Below are 9504 nucleotides of genomic sequence, written 5' to 3' on the forward strand. Positions count from 1 at the left end.
ATTGGGCTATGAGAAATAGCAGCCCGACCCTCAGTTTGGTCCGGGAACAAAAGCACTCCTGATGCCTCTCAGAAATTCTTGAGGAGAATGGACTTCCTGCATTTAAGGATATGAGGACATGCAGATTTGTAATTCTTTCTACACTTTCATGTAGAAGTTTACATTCTCACTGGGAGATAGATAATGATATAATCTATTTGATTGAGAGGGTATCTGTAACATTATGAAATATGTTGCTTATCTCAGAACACATCCCTTTGGTGGCCAAGACCCTTTAAGGCTCTGGAGTAATAGGGAGGCAGGAATGTTTGGCTCTTAGAATTTAGAGGAGGTATCGTTTACCTCATGGGTGTGCATACAATGGGAGTCAGTCAGTGCCCCAGTCCAAGCCTGATTCAGGTAGTGACATCTTCACAAAGATTTTACTGAATGAATATGATAATGTCTTTTGAGTTGTTTCCCAAATAAAGCCCGTCCCATTATCTTAGACATATAACAGAGGATCAGAAGAAGTGTTCTGTTATTTGCAGGGGTTTTGTCTTATCTTTTAGTATTCTATATAGGGCACTGTGAAACTCTGTCATGCTCCATGCCATACTTAAAACATCCTAAATTACCTATATTTTATATATTAGAGAGAGGACATACTTCATCTTTCCTAATCTACATGATCACTCACAAGGAAAGGTCTGCAAACAGCCCCAGCAAGGACACCTTCACATCCTGGCAGATGGATTTATAAACTGATTAGTTGGGAATGAAAAAATCAATAGGGAATGCCTTATGCGAATATGGGCTATTCAAGGTTTCCCTGCCTGGAAGAGATAAAGTTAGATACTTGACAGAGAAATGGAGAGGGGTGGGAGCAGATAAGAAGTTCACTTGGATTATGTTTTGATATTAGTCCTCCTTATCATTAACATCAGGTCTCTGCAACTAGAAATTGCTAATATGCCATATATGTTACATCTGAGTTTTAAATTGATTTTAAAAGACTGATTTATATATGACCACAGTGCCTGCAACATGAGGCAGAATTTGATTATAAACTGAATAGAATTAATATTCTCTAGGAAATAGTTTGTTGAAGATCCTTGCAGATTCATGAGAGTATTTCTATGTTTTTTTGAAGATCATTTGAAAATAAAAAAAGATTTATGGTGAGATTAATCCATTTTGAACATGTTAATTTCATAACATTAATGTGAGACTTTGCGGTGGCTTTGTAATGTGTTGATTAGTCTCAATGACATTTTCTGGAATTTCTTTTCCTGTGTATTTCTGGTTACGGTAAGCCACAAGAGAGATTTTTGTGCAAGATTGGTAGGGTGGAAGTGAAACGGTAGCCATTTTTTAGCTCATACACATTGCTGCTTATTTGCTGGTTTACACTGATGACGTGAAGCAGCAACTGGTTGCTACTGCTCTGCCTTTCCCAGATCTTTCAGTTTCTCTGACTTTTGGGCCAAGTATGTTTAGCTTTTTGATCAAGAGCCCTAGCTTCTGTAGGATACCTATGCTACCAGCGCCAGAGGCAGCAAGAAAAGCCATGGGTTTCAGCCCATCCTTGCAGGGGACCCACTCATTCTTGAGTCCCAGTTTGTTCTTGCTCACCCCACAGTACATTCATCCTTGCTTTCTGACTGCTTACCCTGTAGACCTCAAGCTTCAGCATCAGATTTGGAGACACCAGCCTTATGGAGACTGCTTAACCAGCTCGCACAATACCCTCATTAAATCTCTTCACATAAGTGGTTCTAAAATGAGGGTGATATCCAGGGAGCATTTGGCAATTCTGGAGACATTTTTGATGATCATGATGGAGTAGGGAGATTAGGGGGAGCAGATGTGAGGGTTGCTACTGGCATCTAGTGGGCAAAGTCTAGGTATATGGCTAAATATCCTACAGTTCACAGGATAGCAGCCCTCCCTGCAACATGAAATAACCTGGTCCAAAATAGTAATTTTGGAGGTTGAGAAACCCACAGGGTTTTGGACTGTATAATTTTTTTTTATGGAGCTGTGGTTCTGCTTTCCTGATTAAACCATAACTGATACTAACATTTTAAAATATAAACTTCAAAATATTTTACCAATTTTCTTCTTGTTAGCAAAATTACATTTTTGTCAAAGACCAAAAAGATGAAAACTTTTAATGAACATATACAACTATCAATTTGTAATGATATATGTGCAGCTATAGAGCATGGTCAGATTGTAATCTTATTGAAACACACACTATATTATAAAAGTCACAAAAGTTCTCTGCCAAAGTATTTTTTAAAATTAATAAACTTTTTTTAAAAATAGCAATTTCAGGTTTACAGAAAAACTGAGGGGAAAGTACAGAGTTCCATGTATCACTCCTCTCCAACTCTGCCCCTTCACACAGTTTCTGCTATTATTAACATCTTTCATTAGTGTGGTACATTTGTTACAATTGAAAAATCAATATTGATGCATTGTTATGAATTAAAGCCCATAATTTACATCAGGGTTCATTCCTTGTACTTGTATTAGTTTGCTGAGGTTGCTATAAGAAAATACCATAGATTGGATGGTTTAGATAACAGAACTTTATTTACTCACAGTTCTGAAGGCAAGAATTGCCAGACTAAGGTCCAGCAGGGTCATTTTCTGGTGGAGGAAATGTTGTCTGTCTTTCTAGTTTGTAGATAGCTACCTTCTCTCTGTGTGCTCACACTGCCTTTCCTCTGTGCCTCAGCAGAGAGAGCGAGAGAGACAGAGAGACAGAGACAGAGAGAGAGACAGAGACAGAGACAGAGTGAGAGAGAGACAGAGAGAGAGACAGAGAGAGCTCTGATGTACCTTCTTGTAATGACACCAATCACCAGTCCTATTATATCAAGTTCTACTCTTATGATCTATTACCTCCTTGAAGGCCCTATCTCCAAATACAGTCACAATCGGGAAGTTAGGGCTTCAACATAAGAATTCTGGGAGGGACACAATTCAATCCATAGCAGTATTGTACAGTTCTACCAGTTTTGACAAATGACATGTATTTGTCATTACAGTATCATGGAGAATAGTTTCAGCTCCCTTGAAATTCCCTATGCTTCACTTATTCACCTCTCCTCTCAAACTCCTAGCAATGACTGATCTTTTTACTGTATCTACAGATTTGCCTTTTCCAGAACGCCATGTAGTTGAAATCACACAGTATATAGCCTTTTCAGATTGACTTGTTTCACTTAGGAGTATGCATTTCAGGTTCCTTCAGGTCTTTTTTTCTTTTTAAATTTTCTTTCTTCCTTCCTTCCTTCCTTCCTTCCTTCCTTCCTTCCTTCCTTCCTTCCTTCCTTCCTTCCTTCCTTCTATACTTTAAGTTCTGGGGTACATGTGCAGAACGTGGAGGTTTGTTACATAGGTATACGTGTGCCATGGTGGTTTGCTGCACCCATCAACATGTCATCTACATTAGGTATTTCTCCTAATGCTATCCCTCTCCTAGCCTCCCACTCCCCAATAGGCCCTGGTGTATTATATTCCCTTCCCTGTGTCCATGTGTTCTCATTGTTCAACTCCCACTTGTGAGTGAGAACATGTGGTGTTTGGTTTTCCGTTCTTGTGTTAGTTTGCTGAGAATGATGGTTTCCAGCTTCATTCATGTCCCTACAAAGGACAAGAACTCATCCTTTTTTATGGCTGCATAGTATTCCATGGTGTATATGTGCCACATTTTTGTTATCCAGTCTATTAGTGATGGACATTTGGGTTGGTTCCAAGTTTTTGCTATTGTGAATAGTGCCACAATAAACATATGCTTGCATATGTCTTTATAGTAGAGTGATTTATAATCCTTTGGATATATACCCAGTAATGGGATTGCTGGGTCAAATGGTATTTCTAGTTCTAGATGCTTGAGGAATCGCCACACTGTCTTCCACAGTGGTTGAACTAGTTTACATTCCCACCAACAGTGTAAAAGCATTCCTATTTCTCCATATCCTCTCCAGCATCTTTTGTTTCCTGACTTTTTAATGATTGTGTCAGGTGGCGTTTTGCCTCCAGCTCTCTTCTTTTTGCTTAGAATTGTCTTGGCTATGTGGGCTCTTTTTTGGTTCCATATGAAATTTAAAGTAGTTTTTTCTAATTCTATGAAGAAAGTCAGTGGTAGCTTGATGGGGATAGCATTGAATCTATAAATTACTTCAGGCAGTATGCCAATTTTCATGATATTGATTCTTCCTATCCATGAGCATGGAATGTTTTTCCATTTGTTTGTGTCCTCTCTTATTTCCTTGAGCAGTGGTTTGTAGTTCTCCTTGAAGAGGTCCTTCACATCCCTTGTAAGTTGGATTCCTAGGTATTTTGTTCTCTTTGTAGCAATAGTGAATGGGAGTTCACTCATGATTTGGCTCTCTGTCTGTTATTGGTGTATGGGAATGCTTGTGATTTTTGCACATTGATTTTGTATCCTGAGACTTTGCTGAAGTTGCTTATCAGCTTAAGGAGATTTTGGGCTGAGATGATGGGGTTTTCTAAATATGCAATCATGTCATCTGCAAACAGAGACAATTTGACTTCCTGTTTTCCTAATTGAATACCATTTATTTCTTTCTCTTGCCTTATTGCCCTGGCTGGAACTTCCAATACTATGTTGAATAGGAGTGGTGAGAAAGGGCATCCTTGTGTTGTACTGGTTTTCAAAGGGAGTGCATCCAGATTTTGTCCATTCAGTATGATAATGGCTGTGGGTTTGTCATAAGTAGCTCTTATTATTTTGAGATACATTTCATTGATACCTAGTTTATTGAGAGATTTTAGCATGAAGGGCTGTTGAATTTTATCAAATGCCTTTTCTGCATCTATCGAGATAATGATGTGGTTTTTGTGATTGGTTCTGTTTATGTGATGGATTACGTTTATTGATTTGCATATGTTGGCCAGCCTTGCATCTGAGGGATGAAGCTGAATTGATCGTGGTGGATAAGCTTTTTAATGTGCCGCTGGATTGAGTTTGCCAGTATTATATTGAGGATTTTTGCATCGATGTTCACCAGGAATTTTGGCCTGAAATTTTCTTTTTTTGTTGTGTCTCTGCCAGGCTTTGGTATCAGGGTGATGCTGGCCTCATAAAATGAGTTAGGGAGGAGTCCCTCTTTTTCTATTGTTTAGAATAGCTTCAGAAGGAATGGTACCAGGTACTCTTTGTACCTCTGGTAGAACTCGGCTGTGAATTTGTCTGGTCCTGGACTTTTTTTGGTTCATAAGCTATTAATTACTGCCTCAATTTCAGAACTTGTTATTGGTCTATTCAGGGATTTGACTTCTTCCTGGTTTAGTCTTGGGAGGGTGTATGTGTCCAGGAATTTATCCATTTCTTCTAGATTTTCTAGTATATTTGTATAGAGGTTTTTATAGTATTCTCTGATGGCGGTTTGTATTTCTGTGGGATTGGTGGTAATATCCCCTTTGCCATTTTCTATTGCATTTGTTGGATTCTTCTCTCTTTTCTTCTTTATCAGTCTGGCTAGTGGTCTATTTTGTTGATCTTTTCAAAAAACCAGCTCCTGAATTTATTGATTTTTTGAAGGGTTTTTGTGTATCTATCTCCTTCAGTTCTGCTGTGATCTTAGTTATTTCTTGTCTCCAGCTAGCTTTTGAATTTGTTTGCTCTTGCTTCTCTAGTTCTTTTGTGATGTTAGATTTTAGATCTTTCTAAATTTTAATTCAATTTTAGATCTTTCCTGCTTTCTCTTGTGGGCATTTAGTGCTATAAATTTCCCTCTAGACACTGCTTTAAATGTCCCAGAGATTCTGGTACATTTTGTCTTTGTTCTCATTGGTTTCAAAGAACATCTTTATTTCTGCCTTAATTTCCTTGTGTACCCACTAGTCATTCAGGAGCAGGTTGTTCAGTTTCCATGTAGTTCAGCTGTTTTGAGTGAGTTTCTTAGTCCTGAGTTCTAGTTTGATTGCACTGTGGTCTGAGAGACTGTTTGTTATAATTTCCGTTCTTTTGCGTTTGCTGATGAGTGTTTTACTTCCACTTATGTGGTCAATTTTAGAATAAGTGTGATGTGGTGCTGAGAATAATGTATATTCTGTTGATTTGGGTGGAGAGTTCTGTAGATGTCTATTAGGTTTCCTTGGTCCACAGCTGAGTTCAAGTCCTGCATATCCTGCTAATTTTCTGTCTCATTGATCTAATATTGACAGTGGGGTGTTAATGTCTCCCACTATTATTGTGTGGGAGTCTAAGTCTCTTTGTAGGTCTCTAAGAGCTTGCTTTATGAATCTGAGTTCTCCTGTACTGGGTGCATATATATGTTTAGGATAGTTAGCTCTTCATGTTGCATTGATCACTTTACCATTATGTAATGCCCTTCTTTGTCTCTTTTGTTCTTTGTTGGTTTAAAGTCTGTTTTATCAGAGACTAGGATTGCAACTGTTGCTTTTCTTTCCTTTGCATTTGCTTGGTAAATATTCCTCCATCCCTTTATTTTGAGCCTGTGTGTGTTTTTATGCAGGAGATGGGTCTCCTGAATATAACACACCTATGGGTCTTAACTCTTTATCCAATTTGCCAGTCTGTGTCTTTTAATTGGGGCATTTAGCCCACTTACAGTTAAGGTTAATATTGTTATGTGTGAATTTGATCCTGCCATTATGATGCTAGCTGGTTATTTTGCCCGTTAGTTGATGCAGTTTCTTCATAGCATCAATGGTCTTTACAATTTGGTATGTTTTTGCCGTGGCTGGTACTGCTTGTTTCTTTCTATGTTTAGTGCTTCTTCCTTCAGGAGTTCTTGTAAGGCAGGCCTGGTGGTGACAAAATCTCTCAGCATTTGCTTGTCTGTAAAGGATTTTATTTCTTCTTTGCTTATGAAGCTTAGTTTGGCTGGATATGAAATTCTGGGTTGAAAATTCTTTTTTAAAAAAGTGTTGAATATTGGCCTCCACTCCCTTATGGCCTGTAGCGCTTCTGCCAAGAGATCTACTATTAGTCTGGTGAACTTCCCTTTGTGGGTAACATGACCTTTCTCTCTGTCTGCCCTTAACATTTTTTCCTTCATTTCACCCTTGGTGAATCTGATGATTATGTGTCTTGGGGTTCGTCTTATCGAGGAGTATCTTTGTGGTGTTCTCTGTGTTTCTGAATTTGAATGTTGGCCTGCCTTGCTCAGTTGGAGAAGTTCTCCTGGATAATATCCTGAAGAGTGTTTTCCAACTTGTTTCCATTCTCCCTGTCACTTTCAGGTACATCAATCAGACGTAGATTTGGTCTTTTCACATAGTCCCATATTTCTTGGAGGCTTTGTTCATTTTTTTCACTCTTTTTTCTCTAATCTTGTCTTCTCACCTTGTTTCATTGAATTGGGTTTCAATCTCTGATATCCTTTCTTCTGCTTGATCGATTTGGCTACTGATACTTGTGTGTGCTTCACGAAGTTCTTGTACTGTGTTTTTCAGCTCCATCAGGTAATTTATCTTCTTCTCTAAACTGGTTATTTTACTTAGCAATTTGTCTAACCTTTTTTCAAAATTCTTAGCTCCCTTGCATTCAGTTAGAACATGCTCCTTTAGGTTGGAGAAATTTGTTTTTACCCACTTTCTGAAGCCTACTTCTGTTAATTCGTGAAACTCATTCTCTGTCCAGTTTTGTTCCCTTGCTGTTGAGGAGTTGTGATCCTTTGGAGGAGAAAAGGCGTTCTGGTTTTTGGAATTTTCAGGCTTTTTGCACTGGTTTCTCCCCATCTTTGTGGATTTATCTACCTTTGGTCTTTGAAGTTGATGATCTTTGGATGGGGTCTCTGAGTGGACATCCTTTTTGTTGATGTTGATAGTATTCCTTTCTGTTTGTTAGTTTTCCTTCTAACAGTGAGGTCCCTCAGCTGTAGGTCTGCTTGAGTTTGCTGGAGGTCCACTCCAGACCCTGTTTTCCTGGGTATCACTGGCGGAGGCTGCAGAACAGAAAGATTGCTGCCTATTCCTTCCTCTGGAAGCTTCGTCCCAGAGGGGCACCCGCCAGATGCCAGACAGAGCTCTCCTGTATGAGGTGTCTGTTAGTCCCTACTGGGAGGTGTCTTTCTGTCAGGATACATGGGGGTCAGGGACCCACTTGTGGAGGCAGCCTGTCCCTTATCAGAGCTCAAATGCTGTCCTGGGAGAACCGCTGCTCTCTTCAGAGCTGCCAAGCAGGGACGTTTAAGTCTCCTGAAGCTGCGAGCGCAACCGCCCCTTCCCCCAGGTGCTGTGTCCTAGGGAGGTGAGGGTTTTATCTATAAGTCCCTGACTGAGGTTGCTGCCTTATTTTCAGAGATGCCCTGCCCACAGAGGTGGGAATCTGGAGAGGCAGTCTGGCCACAGCAGCCTTGGTGACCCTTCTTCTCTTTTTGTGGCTTTATAGCTCATTTATTTTTGCTGCTCAATAATATTCCATTGTGTGGATGTACCATAGTTTGCTTATCCAGTCACGTATTAAGGGACATTGTGGTTGCTTCTGATTTTTGGGAATTATACATAAAGTTGCTGTAAACATTTGTGTACAGTTTCTGTGAAGAAACATCTTCAATTTATTTGCATAAGTACCTAGGATCATGATTGCTGGATTGTATGGTAAACCTATGTTTAACTTTGCAACAAAATGTCAAACTGTCTTTCAATGTAGCTGTACCATTTTACATTCCTACCAGCAGTGAACTTCCTGTCACTCCATGTTCTTGCCAGCATTTGGCAATGTGTGTGTTTTGGACTTTAACTATTCTTTTTTAATTGTTTATTTTAAAATTTATTTTGTATTTTTTTGTTTGTTTTTAGAGACAGACTCTTGCCTTGTCACCCAGGCTGAAGTGCAGTAGTGTGATCATAGCTCACTGCAACTTTGAATTCCTGGGTTCAAGAGATCTTCCTGCCTCAGCCTCCCAAATGGCTAGGACTACAAGTGTGTGCCAACACAACTGGATAGTTAAAAAAAATATTTTTCTAGCTTCGTGGACTTGCTATATTGCTAGACTAGTCTCAAAATCCTGGCCTCAAGTAATCCTCTTGACTTGGCCTTCCAAAGCTCTGGGGTTACAAGTGTGAGCCACAATATCCAGCCTTTATTTTAATTATTCTATTAAAGTGTATAGTGGAATCTTATTTATTTATTTTGGTGGATAGATAAGCTTTATTTAAATTCCTGCATAAAAATAAGCTGATGTTAAGCAGGAAGAGGTTTTGCAAAGCCTTAACATTTATTAAACAATATAACTTGGTGCTTCCCTTTAGTCTGTCTCTGAACTCAGTTGAGTGACATCTCATTATTAGTAGTCTGCCCTCACTAATCATTTTCAGCACATGCAGATCTCAAATCTTTGGGTAGCACTTCCCATTTCTCTGGAAATCTTTTAAATTGCTTTCAGTTACAATAGAAGGGAAAGGTTTTTACCTGCTCATACTCTACTCCATCAGAGGCAAAACCACATTCCTCAGTTCTCTTGTTTAAATTGTGGTGGTGTGCAAACAGTATAAAAATAAAGAACTTAATGTTAA

Source organism: Symphalangus syndactylus, chromosome 2 (genome assembly GCF_028878055.3).
Source record: "Symphalangus syndactylus isolate Jambi chromosome 2, NHGRI_mSymSyn1-v2.1_pri, whole genome shotgun sequence".
Lineage (NCBI taxonomy): Eukaryota > Metazoa > Chordata > Mammalia > Primates > Hylobatidae > Symphalangus > Symphalangus syndactylus.